The following is a 15,526-nucleotide window of genomic DNA, read 5'->3' as shown; positions in this document are numbered from 1 at the left end:
AAGCAACTGAATGAATATTAGGTTGTAGCCTGGATCATCTGTTGCAAACTTCCATGCTTTTTTCTACCAATTTAGTTTTAATAGTCACATATGATTATCCCCAGTTTATAGTGAGAAGAACTATCAAAAATGATTCCAAATACTACGTTTTGGTTTACACCTCTCTGAAGTGCCCTGGGCTGCATTTTGCTACAGTCTGCCCACAGGAAAAAACCCCACTAGTCTGATAAGCAGATGTTTTCTCTCCGCAGTTAAATAAATAACAACAGTGGCCAACATTTACGGAGCACCCAGTGTGTGCTGAGTCATTTTTCTACATTATTTCTTTTAACCCTGATGGAAATTCTGAGAAGTAGTTATATCGATGAGGAAACGAAGCCTGGGAGCTATTGCTCAAGGTTACATTAAGCAGCTGGAAAAAAAAAAGGGCTCAAATTTGGGTCCTGCTGACTCTCAGCCTGGCTTCAGAGGCCATCCTGTTATTCTTGTAAATCATCTCAGTGAGAACGAGGCCAGCTCGCTCAGTGTGACACGCGATCCCAAATCCTTCTCTTTCACTTTCTGCCCAATTGGAAGACGGTAGAGTGATTAAATGTTTCTGGCCAGCGATGTCTTGCCGTTTATGGAAAAATGATGCCCCTAAATCTTTCATAATTGTTTCATTAGACACAAAAACAAAGCCCGGAATGACTATAGGAAAATCTCTGTACCTCTCTGCACCTCAGCCTCTCCTCAGTCACGATGGAAAGAACAGCATCACTTTCTGAAGTTGCTTTGAGAAGAAGACAAATGGGGTGCTACTTAGTTATGATTAGTAGACACTTTGGGAGGCAGGCTACACCTACCACCAGGTATTTTAAGGTTAGGAAGCCCCTTCTTAAGGGATGAAGGCCATTTTATGGTGGGAGAACCAGGGAAGGCCCAAGGAAAGAGACTGGATGACTGCTTGCTTGCTTGCTTGATTGACTTGAGATAGGAAGGACTTTTAATTCGATCTTGCCTCTGAAACTCCTTTTGCTTTTTAGCTTCAAATAGAGTCGGGTGTTTCTCAAAAGCCACCTTATTTTAAAGTGGGAAAGAAGGAGCTGCTCAAAAGCTTTGTATTTGCTAAGCTTGTTTGTGATAGTTTCCTACCTCCTGGGGATTGAACCCAGAACCCCCTACATCATTTACCTGGGACGAGGGCCCAGCTTACCTTGGAGGAAGTGTAGGTAGGTAACAGTAGCCGAGTGATGTTTGCTAATTTGTTTATTTAGTGAGGGGTCTCATTAAAAAGTCATTTCCGTCGGGTGATTAAGGAGCAGCTCGGGAAGTTTTCTCATTTATCTGCTTTTGAGTTCCTGTTTTGAAGGTAGTTCTGTAAAGAACAATTAAGTCCTGTATCTTCATTTCAGCCTGTCATTTTAGCCCCAGGATTTTGGTCTTGGAAAGGGCGATTGCTTTTCAGATGGGATACACCCAGAGCTGTGGTGGGAGTTAGGCTGGGTGGGAGGTGTGGGTCTGGTTAGTTGACAGTATTCTTCAGTGGGATGACTCCAGTGTCTCCATCAGCAAGGTCATGACAAACTTTTTGGCTGGGTCATTATTTTTCTGCAGGATGCCTAGCCAACCTCTCTAAGCTTATGAGGGAAACTAACAACCTTTCCTTACGAGGCTGAGGTTGTCTTCATAATCAACTGAAATAATGTATTTGAAAGTGCTTTTAAAATCTATTATTGTGGCTAGTGGACATGCTATGAAATGCCAGCTAATGTTACTAGGAGTGCAAGGCAATATTTTGCCTAAAAGGTTCTGGGGTCAATTTTGACGTGTTGGGGTGGGAATGGTTCCCCACCACCAAGCATTCTCTGACACCAGTTGGGTTCGTATACTTCAACTCAGTTCTAACACTGTCTACCCAGAGATAGCATCAGATTCCATAGGTTGAGGGCTCAGTCCACAAGACTGCACCCTTCCCCATCCCCTCCCCCAACCTAACTTCAGACCCCAGTCACAAGTCCAGGTTATCACCTGTTTCGAACCAATTGGCTGTGGATTGGAGGTTCCAATGACCCTGCCTTGGCTTCCATTAATTTGCTCGAGCAGCTCACCGAACTCAGGGAAGCAACTTACTTGCTACATTGCCTTTTTATTGTAAAAGGATGTAACTCAGAAACAGCCAGATGGAAGTGGTGCCTTGGGCAAGGTCTGGGGAAAGGTCTGCCCTCTTCCAGTATGTTACTTACTCTTCCCAAGTCTCCATGTGTTCACCAACGCAGAAGATCTTCAAATCCCATCCCTTTGGGTTTTTATGGAAACTTCGCCACATAGGTATGACTGACTTAAATCACTGGCCACTGGTGACTGATTCAGCCTGGTGGGGATGGTTAATGGGACCCTCTCCTCTCCTAGCAAGTCTTGGGGTGGGACTAAAAGTTCCAACCCTCTAATCACACAGTTGGCTCCTCTGGCAACCAACCCCCACCCCTCAGGTACTTTCCAAAAGGCACCTCATTAATGTAAAAAAAAGACACCTTCGTTGCTTACCATTTAGGAAATTTCAAGGGTTTTAAGAGTTCTGTGCCAGAAAAGGAGATGAAGACCAAATACATCTTATTATCAATCACCATATCACATGCCCAGTGGGAGGAAGCCGATTTATACACACACGTGGCAACTTTTCAAAATATGTCCTCTGCTGCCCTGTTCACTGATCTCCCTCCACACCTATTCTCATCACTTCTTGCTCTCTCTCCAATTTGCATAGTATATTCACAGAAGTACATTCTTCCATTCAGATTTAGCAGCTAGAGCATTGTACTTGTGCTATTCTGTTCTGAGCGGAGTGAACATTGACTACACATTATTCTTTACTTGGGGAACACTGAGAACAATTCAAAGCCAAGGGCGTGTCGTAACACTGCTTAATAATCTGATGTAACACAGCCCATGCTGGGGATAATATGCATGTTTTCTTCAGGGCTGGTGTGTTAGACCTGCTTTCTAGGGCCAGGGTGTCATTCCTAAGCACAATATGTCTTTTTTTGTGGGGGTGGGTGGGGGAGGGGAGTGGTAATTAGATTTATTTATTTATTTATTTATTTATTTATTTATTTATTTATTTATTTTAATGGAGGTACTGGGGATTGAACCCAAGACCTTGTGCATGCTAAGCATGCGCTCTACCACTGAGCTGCACCCTCCCCTACACAGCACAATATGTCTTAATTAATCAAATTAATCAGGCTCTGGAAGCTGAGAAAGGCAAGAAAAAAGATTTTACCCTGTCAACACCTTGGTGTCAGCCAGTGAGACTCACATCAGACGTCCAGGTCACAGCATTGCAAGATACCAAGTTTGTGTTGTTTCAGGCCACCAAGTTTGTAGTAATTTGTTACAGCAGCAATAGAAAACTAATACATAAGGAAAATGTATTATTCTTAAGCGTGAGGGGACAATATTAAGAGTAGGGAGCTGCTTGACTTCCTGGTTCCTCAACCCTCGGCTCTAGGCAGGTGATCTGTTTGTCCATTTTCAGAATCGGTCTCATTGCCACCAGGATCAGGATCACTTCTTCTTCTTCTTTTTTTTTTTTTTTTTTGGACTGAAGTAGTCAGTTCACAATGTTGTGTCAATTTCTGGTATACAGCATAATATTTCAGTCATACGTGTACAGACATAGATTCCTTTTCATATTCTTTTTCATTATAAGTTGCTACAAGATATTGAATATACCTCTCTGTGCTATAAAGTAGAAACTTGTTGTTTATTTTATATATAGTACTTAGTATCTGCAAATCTTGAACTCCCAATTGATCCCTTCTCACCCCCTTCCCCTGCTGGTAACCATAAGTTTGTTTTCTATATCTGTGAGTCTGTTTCTGTTTTGTGAATAAGTTCATTTGTGTCTGTTTTTAAGAGTCCACCTATAAGTGATATCGTATGGTATTTTTTTTTCTCTTTCTGGCTTACTCCACTCAGACAATCTCTAGGTCCATCCATGTTGCTGCAAATGGCATTATTTCATTCTTTTTTTGTGGCTGAGTTGTATTCCATTATATATACACACACACACACACACACACACACACACATATACATATATACACACCACAACTTCTTTATCCAGTCGTCTATCAATGGACATTTGGGTTGTTTCCATGTCTTGGCTATTGTAAATAGTGCTGCTGTGAACATTGGGGTGCACGTGTCCTTTTGAATTAGAGTTCACCAGGATCAGTTCTGATCCCAGCAATAAACTTATGGAATGCATATTGAGTATAAGATATGAGTATTAAACTGAACTCCTATGCCCAGTATTTCTGAAAAGCCTTTCTTAGCTCCTGGCTTCCTTTTGCACAGGTGATGTGGCCTCATTTGAACCCAGTTTTATGCTGTGTCTGCTCCTGTCTCCAGGGCCACACTCCTGGTCTGGAAGTATCCCTCCACCAGACATCACTACAAACTCATGCCCACCTGGACCCCATGCTTGCTCCACCTTGATGTAGCTTCTTCTCCCCTCCACTTCCTTCCTGCTTGGAATTTTGTTTTATGCCTGTGTGACACAGGAAGCATGTATTAAAATGATGTACTGGCCATACCTGCCTTCCTGCCCACCAGAGAGAACGAGTGCCTTGTGTGCTCAGATCACTAGAGGGTCTCTGTTGAAATAAGCAGGGCGATTGGCAGTGAGGAGAACTGAAGTCCTGAGAGGAGACTGAACTTTTCCATCCATCACAGAATAAGGAAGAAAATTTTATTAGAAGATTGAAGAAAAGAGGAAGTAGAGATGGATGAGTGCTAAGCTGTAGAACTTTTGAGGGAAGACTCAAAGAATATTTAAAAGGGTTTCCTAGGTAAAATGTGTGATGTAATCTTCTCGTTGCTTCCTTAAGAAACACTCGGTAAGTGCTGGATTTGTGGGAGACTGGATGCATGGACTCCGCGGGTGGCCTTCAAGTACGGGCAAGATGACCCCAAAGAGCCCGAGTAGTTTCAGATGGTGAGAGTGAGGAACAGGCAAAGGGAGGGTGCAAAGTAGGCTTTGCGTTTTTTTTTTTTAACCTTTTTTTGGGGGGGGGGTAGTAATTAGGTCTATTTATTTATTTTATTTCAGGACAAGATCCTGAACCCAGGATCTTGTCCACGCTTAGCGTGCACTCTACCATTAAGCTATACCCTCCCTCCAAAGTACTCTTTGAATAGGAGGTCTCTCATTAGGGGTATCTGTTCAGTACTCAGGGATTCCTCAGAAGGGTTGCACAAAAAAGCTACACCTCAGAGAATTCCAAGATGAAGAGAAAGGAAAGCATCTGCCTGTTTCATCCTGGTTCCCTTTCCCTTGGCCAACGTTCACCCTACACAGAGCTAAAGCTTCTGAACTCCCAGGTGGCATCATCTGGCCACTCTGTGACCATTCAGGAAATTAATTTCACACCTTGTGGTGTGGCCATTTCCTTCAAGTCTGGAAGTGGGGAGTGACTCACGTGGTGGAGACAAAAAGAAAGAACACAAGGGCAATAGAAGGACAGCTGAGAAGGCTAGAAACATTTGTCTCTGTAACTGAGAAAAACTCGTATTTAAATCTTGCTCCAAATTGTGACTCATGCCCCCCTACCCCTCCGCCCCAGGAGAGGAACCGCTCCTGGAGGTACGGCAGTACCAGGTCAGTGTGTGCAGTGGACGGAGCAAGCTCCTATTCCAACTCCCTGCTCCAAAAATCCATTTAATATATTGTCTTTGGACAGAGGACATAGCAGATATTAAACTGATAAGAACAGATACTACACTTGATCCTAGCCCAAAGGCTGCAAAGCAATATGAATCATGTTTTTAAGTGCATGGTTAATAAATGTGTGAACTTAAGTGTTTTCATAAAGACATATGGAGAACTCTTTGAAAGAGTAGGGCGTCGTCTCCTAATGCTAATTGATAATGCCTGAGAAATCTTATCTTTAGACTTCCAGATTGTAACCGTAGCACCCCCGTCCCACCAGGAAGCAGCTTCTACCATTTGGTTTAAAAAAACAGAATCAAATTATTTAATTATCTAAGTAATAAATACGTATATTTTACTAGTTTAAAAAAAAATTAAGTTCCAGGTGAAGGGAGTTGCATTACTGTTAACACCTTGCTTTTTTCTGCCCTTTCTTAACTCTGCCTTGAACTGAAAGAGGGCATGATTTAATTGGCAGATTTGGGGGGGAAATAAAATGGACACGCTCAGCTCATTCCCATCCACTTTCCTCTTTGAAATCCAGCCAGCGTGAGATCGGCGCCAGGAGCAGGCTGACTCTCCTACCCACAGCGAGGCAAGTCTACTTTGGATCAGATCGAGTTGCTGGATCTCATCCTGAGGCTTGCTTGTTGGGAAACTCTCCTGACTCCCATAGTAAACTGAGCCCTGCAACCCAGCTATCTCAGGAATTAAGTTATCATTTGATTTTCTTCTCTTATTCCTGTATCTCATTTCTTAATTTGTTTTGAACTCATAAAAGAAGGAACAGTGCTTTTTATGGGGTGCCCCTTCAATGTTCCCATTTTTGATGCATTGGCCGCAAAACTGACATGTAACAAATAAGGAGAAAAGGCAGAGAGGAGCAAATGGAGACACGCGGAGTGATCAAGGTTTGCAGCGCGGTAGGGATTGGCCTTGACCCTGGGCTCTTATTCTTGAATATGCAGGACATTTTGATCTTGGCAGTTTGTATAGGCTTATATTGGACCAGGTAGCTTTTTATGGTGGTGCAGTTGGCTGTTAAGAGCTGTGGCTGGGGAAAAAGACCTTGGAAAAGCCACTCAGAGGCTGTAAGAGGGCCTTGGCATGGGCGCAGGGGCCAGGAGCTGAAGAGGCCTTAATAAGCAGTTACAGCTGAGGCAGGGATTCAATTATAAGGAGAAAGAAACAGTCTTTTCGTATACCGTCCTTTTAGATATTAAAGGAGTGGGAAAATATTTGCTGTTCTTAAAACTGTGGGGCCCTGGGTTCTCTCTGGACCACAGAGCATTAGTGAGAGTTTAGTGTTCGGTGCACAAGTGCGAGGCCTAGGTGGGTAACATAAACAAACAATCCTACTTTAAATTCCTCTTTTATGTTGTTTTGAACCACCTTCAAGGGCAAAAGCGGGCGGGATAGATGGACTAAGTTTGAATTCATGTGGCTCAAGAATTACTCCCTCTCCTTGTCCTCAAGGCTGCTGGGAACTGGTTATTTAGATATGGTGGAGAAATGCTCCCCAGTGATGGTTTTCTTAGGTCTGAGGAATTCCACAGGAACAGGTAGTGGGCAGAGCCATCTCAGCGCAGGAAGAAAAATGCTTCCTGGCTGTTGTGGGAGCTCTGTCACTAGACAGAAGTCACCTTCATGGCAGTGCTGCGGTGCAGACACCTGAGGTTCAAAAAGGAAGTAAAAATGAAAAGGTTTTGTATATCCGCGTGGGAAAGAACAGCTCCTCAAATAAAATCTGACGACTGAGTGTGTTGCCACTGCATGTCTCTGAACTTTGCAAGAACACAATGTCTTGCTCAGATGTCTTGCTGGAGAGAGGAGACAGCCAAACTTTAAAGAATGCCACCGTGAAAGAGAGATAAGAAATTCAACAGATGATAAAACTTCCATCTGGGACAACAGAGTTAATAGCGCAAGACGATTAGGGCTTTGAAATAAGTATGACTTGTATCATCAAAGGAATGTGAAAGCTTAACACACATTATAAATAAGAGTAAACTAGAGATTGTGGAATTTCAATTGATTGTTGAAGTAATTTAATATGCTAAATGAATTTGTTGAAGAACAAATTAATGAACTGGGAGACAGAGCTAAAAAATTCTCCCAGAGCAGAGCCTAAATGGGAGAGATGGGATGTATGAAAGAAAAATCAAAAGGTATGGAAGATAGGTCCAGAATTCTAACTTTAATAAGAGTTCCAGAAAGAGAGAATATACAGTAAAGAAGAAAGGCAGAACGTTTTAAATAAATCATTCAGAGAAAGCTGTGTCCTCAGATCGAAAGGTCCCTACAAAATCTCCACAAATAGTGTGGAGTTTGTGAATAGAAAAGATAAAGAGAAAAATGTTTTAATTTTCCAGGGAAGACAAATAGAATGCCTACAAAGGAAGGAGCATCAGATTGACATCAGACTTCTCATTGGCAACACTGTTTTAAAATATCAGTGCAATGTTATCTTCATAGTATTAAGAGACAGTAATGTTTAATCTAGGAGTCTTTTAGGACCAATCAAACAGAAGAAAAAGATGGGGGAACTTTTCCTACCAGACTTCCACCTTTAATATGAAGTCATTAAATCAGTGTGATATTAGTGCATGGATGGACAAATGAACAATTAGGAACAGAACAGAGACCTCAGAAACAGCCCCATCCATCTATGAAAACATGATTTATATAAAACTGACACTCGAGATCTATAGGGAAAGAATGAACTATTCTATCAGTGATGCTGGCAGATGATGCCCATTATACATATTTAGGATTCCTAACTCATATCATGTAACAAAAATGAATTCCAGATAAGGACCCAATGTGAAAAATAATTTTTAGAAGAAAAAATTGGAAATATTTTTTATAGTCTTGCCTTTTAGGGCAAAAGGAAGTCAAAAACCCAAACCAAAAAGGGAAAGAATTGATAATTTCAACATTAAAATTAAAAAAAAGATACAAATGTCTGCTTATTTAAAGACATCATAAAAATGGAATGTAGCAAGAAGTTATAATCTGAAAGAAGATACTTGTAACATATGAAATATTGCACAAAGATTAGTATCCAGATTACATGAAGAACTCCTACAAATCAATAAAATACAAATAACCCATTAGAAAAAAAATACAAAAAATTAAAAATTCACAGAAAAGAAAAACCAAATGAGAAATAACAGGATGATGAACCTTGCTACAAATCATAAAAACCCAGAGAAAAACAAAGTGATTCAATGTTTTAGCCAGTTGGCAAAAAAATAAATAAATAAATAAATGTGAAGATACCAGTTGTTGGTGAGAACATGGAGCCATAGGACTTATTATGTACCCCAGGAAGGAATGTATATTGGTATGTCCACTTTGGAGAACAGTCTGGTAATGTTTAGAAGAGTTATGAATGCACATAATCTAGGGCCAACAATTCTGCTTGGAGGCCAATACTTTAGAGAAACTCTTGCCATAGTAAGCCTTGGATGAGAATGTTCTGAGCAGCATAGTATAAAAGCAGAAAAATTACAAACATACGTCAGTAGGAAAATGAGCAGTTAAACTGGATTCTATTAACAAAAAGACCCCTACAAAAGAATCTGATGCGATTACGATTAAACTTGAGCTACACGTTTCATATAGCGATGGCTTTTGCAAATGTATTGAGTGAAAAAAGCAAGTTGCTGAAAAGAGATATTCAGTAAGATATCGTTTATATAAAGTATAAAACAGGCAAAAGAGTATTATATATGATTCAGGGTACATACGTAGTACTCAAAGTATAATCAAATGCATGGAATGATGAGCACCAAATGTAGCATGGTGTTTACCACTAGCTGGAAAAGAGGAGTATGTGATCACTAAGAAAACAGACCAAGATAAGTCACTATAGAGAATTTGAATCAGATAACTGAAATCTTGAACATGTATGCAAACATACATGTATATATGCTTGTATCAGCAAGAAGAGAAAGAGCATTCTTTTCAAATACACATAAAACATTCACGAAAACTGAGCATGTTTCCCAAACTGTATACTGTGGGTGACTGAGTGGGAGCAAGGATAGGCCAGAGGCTTTTGGGGACTGTGGCCCGACTCCCACTGGCATCTTTATCTGGGTATCTAAGTTCCTTTTAGTTTACCCCAATTAGAGGCACAAATATAGTTTTCTATATGTATCACAGCACCAAAAAGTTTGGGGAGCAGTTACCTGAGAATGAAAAGGTGCTCAACAGATTTCAGGCCACCAGCAATGATTATAAAATAATACAATAGAAACTGAGGCTAAAAAGAACCATCCCCAAATCTCTCTACATACATACATATTTATTTATTTTTTAAATTAATTTACTTATAATGGAGGTACTGGGGATTGAAGCCAGGACCTCTTGCATTCTAAGCACTCTTTCTACCCCTGAGCTATACCCTTCCCCCACCGCCCCCATACTTAACAATTAAAAATAAGAAGAGACATTTAGATAATTTTGTCAAGTATAAGTTGCAAATTATTTAGAATTGAACAAAAGCCCGTGGAACGGGATGAAAGAAGAAAATCTGTAGCTTTAAATGTGCTTTTTATAAAACAAGAAAGACTGAAAATAAATGCCTAGGCTTTTAACCCAAGAAGCTAAACAAAACATAACAAAACAAAGCCAAAGAAAGTAAAAGGAAAAAATAATAAAGATAAAATGGGAAACTAATGAGGGTACATGCTTGCAGTCTATATTTTTATTAGCTAAACATGGCAAGCCTAAAATTAAGGAAAAATACAAAATGAAGAATAGGTTCTTGACAAGAACAAGCAATTAGATAAACTTTTGGGAAGTTTAGTCAAGAGAAAGGAAAAGATAAAATTAACATTGGGATAGAAAAGAGACATAATACTCACAAAGAGGAAATTTCAAAGACCAAAATATATAATGTATACCAATATATTTAACAAAATAAACAATTATTGAAGACTACCTAAATTAAAAAAATTGAATCCATAAGAAGCAGAAAACCTGACCAGACCCATAACTGCAAAAGAAATGGACTGGTTGTCAAAGAAATACCTAGCAAAAATAAAAAACTGAAAAAAGAAAAAAAAAAGAACAAAAACAACAACAAAAAACAAAAACAAAGAAAAGAAATACCTACAAAAAAGGTACATGGCCCAAATATTGTACAATGAGTTCCCCCAAGTAGTCATGGAGCAGATGCGTCCCACCCAATTCAAGCCTGTTCAGAGCACAGAATGAAGTCTGATTCATTTTATAAACCCAACTTAACTCTGATGCCAGCCAAGACAAGGACAGCACAAGAAAAGGAACAGGCCCAATCCCAAGTGGAGCAGGGAAGAATCAGTCACTCAGCAAGTAGATTTAATGTGGATGTATTCTGAAAAAGTAATGCATCCTGACTGATTAGAATTTATTTTAGAATGCGAGAATGATCTAAATGAAAACGTGACTAATTTACTACATTAACAGATTCATTCAATAAATGCTTACTGAGCCTCTATTACATGCAAGGCACAGTTCTGGGAACTGGCAAAACAGCAGTAAACCAACAGCCTTTTTTTTGTTTTTTGTTTAAATCCATTTTGTTTATGAAAACACTGTTGTACAAATCATTATTCTGTAATTCTTCCATCTGGGTAAGAAAATAATTACTTAAGTAATAGTATTTCCTAAACTAAAAATGAGCAATAATTAAAAATTAATTTTGAAAAGAGATTGAAAAAAAGTCATCTCTAGTTCAATAGCAAGTCTGACTGAAAGCTGAGTCGGCCCAGAAGCGCACCTGCTCTGTCAGGGTAAAGGGATCGTGGAGTTAAGCAGTACGTGGGAGGACAGAAGGAGGCAAACATTTGGGTGGATGGGTATTTCTTATAGGCCAGGGGAAAACCTTTGGTTGAAAGGAATCTGGGGTGGTCCATACATGCTTTCTGGAGAAGCAGGAGGAAGCAGAGGTCCCGTTGGACTAACTGGCACAAAGGACCATGACTTAAAGAATGAGGCATGTGAAGATTAATTTTATGTGTCAAACTGGCTGGGCTCTGGCTAGGCTCTGGTGAGCATATAATGAGGCTCAAGGTCTACTGGAGGTCAAGTCTTCTGCCTTCTTAGATTTAGCTGGTTCTAACCAGTTCTGGTGGCCTCCTTTTTTTTCTCTTCTGAAGATTTCCTGTAAAACACTTCCCCATAGCTTATGTTCACTCAAGGAAGTTGGGAGTTAGTGTAGGATGCTAACAGTCATGGTAATATTTTACTAGGAACAATTTCCCAAAATTTATTTTGACTATCACTCCTCATACCATTCACAGATATTAATTAAGTTCACATTAAGAACCTGGATGAGTCTATTATTATTATCAGAAGACACAGAAAGGCAAAAGTCATACTGATAGATTATTTGATTACATGATGTCAGGACTACAAAACACCATGGGTAAAATTAAAAGACAAACAATAATGGAAGTAAATATTTGCTGCATACATAGCAAGAATTAGTTCCTACATCATAGTAAACCTTCTGTATATAGATAAGAAAAAAAAGGCAACCCAATAAAAATATGGGCAAAGGAGGTAATGAGAAGATATCTGTATAGGAGGATATGAGGGGGAAATGACAAAACAAAAATCACCGTGAATATATGAAAAATGTTCAAATTTACTTATAATCAAGGAAGTGCATTTTAAAATGGCAGCGTAAAATTTCATAGTATGGATCTAACAAAGTTTAACCATTTTCTGACTGGTGAAAATTTAGATTATTTTTAACTTATTACATACAATGCTCAGTGAACATCTCTGTCTTTGCTTCTTACATCTATCTTTGCTTTTGAGATATTAAATCTTGTAAACTTAAACCTAGAGTATGAAAGCAAACGTCTTGGTATCTGGGCCCCAAATAGAGGTTGCAAATTATGTGAATGTACTCTGAAACTTACCAGCAGAATGTACTTTGTGTTTTATTCTTAATCATGTGCTTAATCTAATACACTTAGGGACTACTGGAACTTTTTCTGGTCAGATTAATTCAAACAGTCAGAAATTGTTCTCTTTCCTTGAAATAAAGCTGATTGAAGGATTACACTGTCTGAATAGCTGTTGGATTCAGAAACTCCTTTACAAAGACTTACTTTATTTTTAGCTTTAAAAAATATCCGTGATTTCTTTTGGATTAAAGGTCTAAACATGCATGTTCCACCAGAGCCTTACTTTTTCATTCTTCGTAGCTATAGCTTGTTTGTTGCTCATTAAATGTAAGTTATGTTCCATGGAGAGGAAATTGCTGACCCTCTGCCTGGGAGGGAGAGAAAATATTTATCAGATTCAAAATAAGTGTGTCTTTTGTTCCAGCAATTCCAATTTTAGGAATCTCTCCTATAGAAATACTCACCAAAAGTAAACACACATACACATACTCACATGCGAGGATGTTCACTGCACCATTATTTGTACTAAACAATTCAATTGAAAATATGATAAATGTCCATCAATAAAGGAATAGTTAAACAAATCATGACTTGTCCATACGATGAGCAACAGCTACGTGTATCACCTTGGAAAAGTGTCTGTAGAAGAGAGGGTCCTGGCAGGAAATGGAATTCACCCCAGATGGTTCAAATGAAGAGATTTTAAGGAAGGGTTTACTTACAGAGGTTGGGCAGTGTTAAACAAATTACGCCATCTGGGCGTACCTACAGACTAGCAGTAGTGGAAAGCTATTACCAGTCCTAGGGCTTAAGGTACAAGGTACAAGGGAGAGAACATAAATGATGGGACTCCAGAGAGATTTGGAACCATAGAGGCAGGGCCAACCAGTGAGACTATAGCCAATGAGAGATTCAGCTATAGTCATCCCTTGGTATCCATGGGAGACTGGTTTCAGGACCCCCTATGGATATCAAAATCTGTGGATGCTTGACCCCATATAGTTGGCCCTCTGTATCCATTGGGGATGTGGAACCTGCAGATGTGGAGGGCTGACTGTACTGCAAAAGACAGAGCTGAAGTGAGGGAAAGCAGGGAAGGAATACTGTGACTTCATTCCTCCTGCTCTGATCTCCTGTGGGTATCTCCCACTGGCTGGACCCATTCAGAAGCATCTGGTAAGGGTGCCTGAGTGAGGAGGTACATAGGAGTCAACCTGCTGGGGTACAGAGCAGGCAGAGGAAAAGGGCCAAAAATAATCTACGGGGATATTGAATGATGAGCACAACATTTGTGTTATATTTTTTAAGTGCAAAAAAAGTGGTATAGCCATATATACAATATGCTATTTTTGTAAAAGAAAATCACAACCAAGTATTTATATTGTAAACATTATGGAAGAACACATAGCAAACTATAAACTTTTGTTTTTGAGCTGTCACTGATTTTGCACTTTTTTTAAAATTCTTTTTTTTGTTTTTGTTTTTGTTTTGGGGTAGGTAGGGGTAATTAGGTTTATTCATGTTTTTAATGAAGGTACTGGGGATCGAACCTGGGACCTCGTGCATGCCAAGCACACACTCTACCTCTGAGCTATCCTCTCCCCCTCCAACCTATGAACTTTAATATTACTTCTAAGGGATGAAAACAGCTGGAGAGGGAAAACTTTCTAACTCCTACATTTTTATATTACATGAATCTATGACAAGAAATATTACTTCTGTGGTTAGAAAAATAAAGATAAGCTGTATTTTCCATGAAAAGAAAGCACTGTTATGCCTAAGATGAAGATGGTAGGAGAAACCCTTAAATGGTTATTAAACAGTTAATTCACTTAAGGGCACTGCATAAACACCTCCAAAAATCTATTTTTCTCATGTTAAAGTAAAAGAGTAATCTTATATGCTGTCGTGTTGGTTAGTGTTCTCTGTTGCAAAGATCAGAAAGCAAGATCCTTCAAAGAATAAAAGGGGAGTTAAAAAAAAATTAGGATGTGGGATGGCTCAAGGAACAGAAAGATGGCAAGAAATAAAAATGAAGACTTTCTGTTTGCTTCTCAGGTCCTTGTCTCTATTTTTCTCAGCAAACTTTCTCTGTTCTTTGGGCATATAATGGGAAAAATGTAGCTTCTACACAGATCTTGAGTTCCATATTTCAGTTCCAGCCACTGAAAAGACTAACTTAACTCTGTCTAGGTCCAAATTTCAAAATCCCAGGAGAAAGACTCTGATTGGCCAAGTTTCATTCAGATATCCACCTCTGGCCCAATAGGCTACAGTCAGTAAAGCAGGGTCATGTAACACGATACGGACACAGATCCTGGAATCCTCTGGATGGAGATAAAAAAACTACTTTTACATCAAGAGTAAGGCATATGTTCCCAAGTTATCTACTACAGTTACAAAAAGGGCAAGAATGTTAAAAAATTGACCAGCTAAAAATCACTTTTGAACTACCCCATAGCTGGGGAAAAAAAAAGATATTTCGGAGAGAGCCACAGACAGGCAATAGTGACACAATGATGAAAAACAAAATCAGCTGGTAAACTGAATAATATACTATCAGCATAATAAAGTACAAATGAACTATTTAAAAGCCTACAGGACATCAGAAATTACAAATAGTCACTGGTTTGGTACCAGTAACTTACATTTGTACCCAAATTTCTAGGTCTCAAAAGGATTCCACATTCATTATAATTTAATCAAGAAAACTCTGTAATGGTGATTGAGGTTCAGAGAAGTTGAGTGATTTCCCTAAAGCCACACAGGAACCGCAGACTAAGGATTCAAGCCCCATATTTTCACTGTATACAGAGAGGTCTATCTTATAAGATATGCTTCCTCTCTTTTTCAAAGGTCGTTTAAACTTTTTTTAGCATAGAAAGTAAAAGCAGAAATAATTTTATAGTGCTAAATTTGTAGG

General features: G+C 39.3%; 2 protein-coding genes and 1 non-coding gene across 3 annotated transcripts in view; 2 read left to right on the top strand and 1 right to left on the bottom strand.

Annotated features, from left to right (window-relative positions):
- The window catches only part of DDX47 (DEAD-box helicase 47), a 63,031-nt gene that overhangs the window by 12,103 nt on the left and 35,402 nt on the right, over positions 1-15,526 (top strand). The gene's annotated exons all lie outside the window — the stretch shown is intronic.
- The window catches only part of APOLD1 (apolipoprotein L domain containing 1), a 39,165-nt gene that overhangs the window by 12,092 nt on the left and 11,547 nt on the right, over positions 1-15,526 (top strand). The window lies entirely within an intron of this gene.
- On the bottom strand, positions 5,608-5,798 carry LOC116276974 (U2 spliceosomal RNA). Its single transcript, XR_004186476.1, has one exon. It is a non-coding gene; the product is annotated as a U2 spliceosomal RNA (small nuclear RNA).

This window comes from Vicugna pacos, chromosome 34 (assembly GCF_048564905.1).
Source record: "Vicugna pacos chromosome 34, VicPac4, whole genome shotgun sequence".
NCBI lineage: Eukaryota > Metazoa > Chordata > Mammalia > Artiodactyla > Camelidae > Vicugna > Vicugna pacos.
Note: the sequence above shows the minus strand (reverse complement) of the source record. Positions and strands in the feature narration are given on the sequence as shown.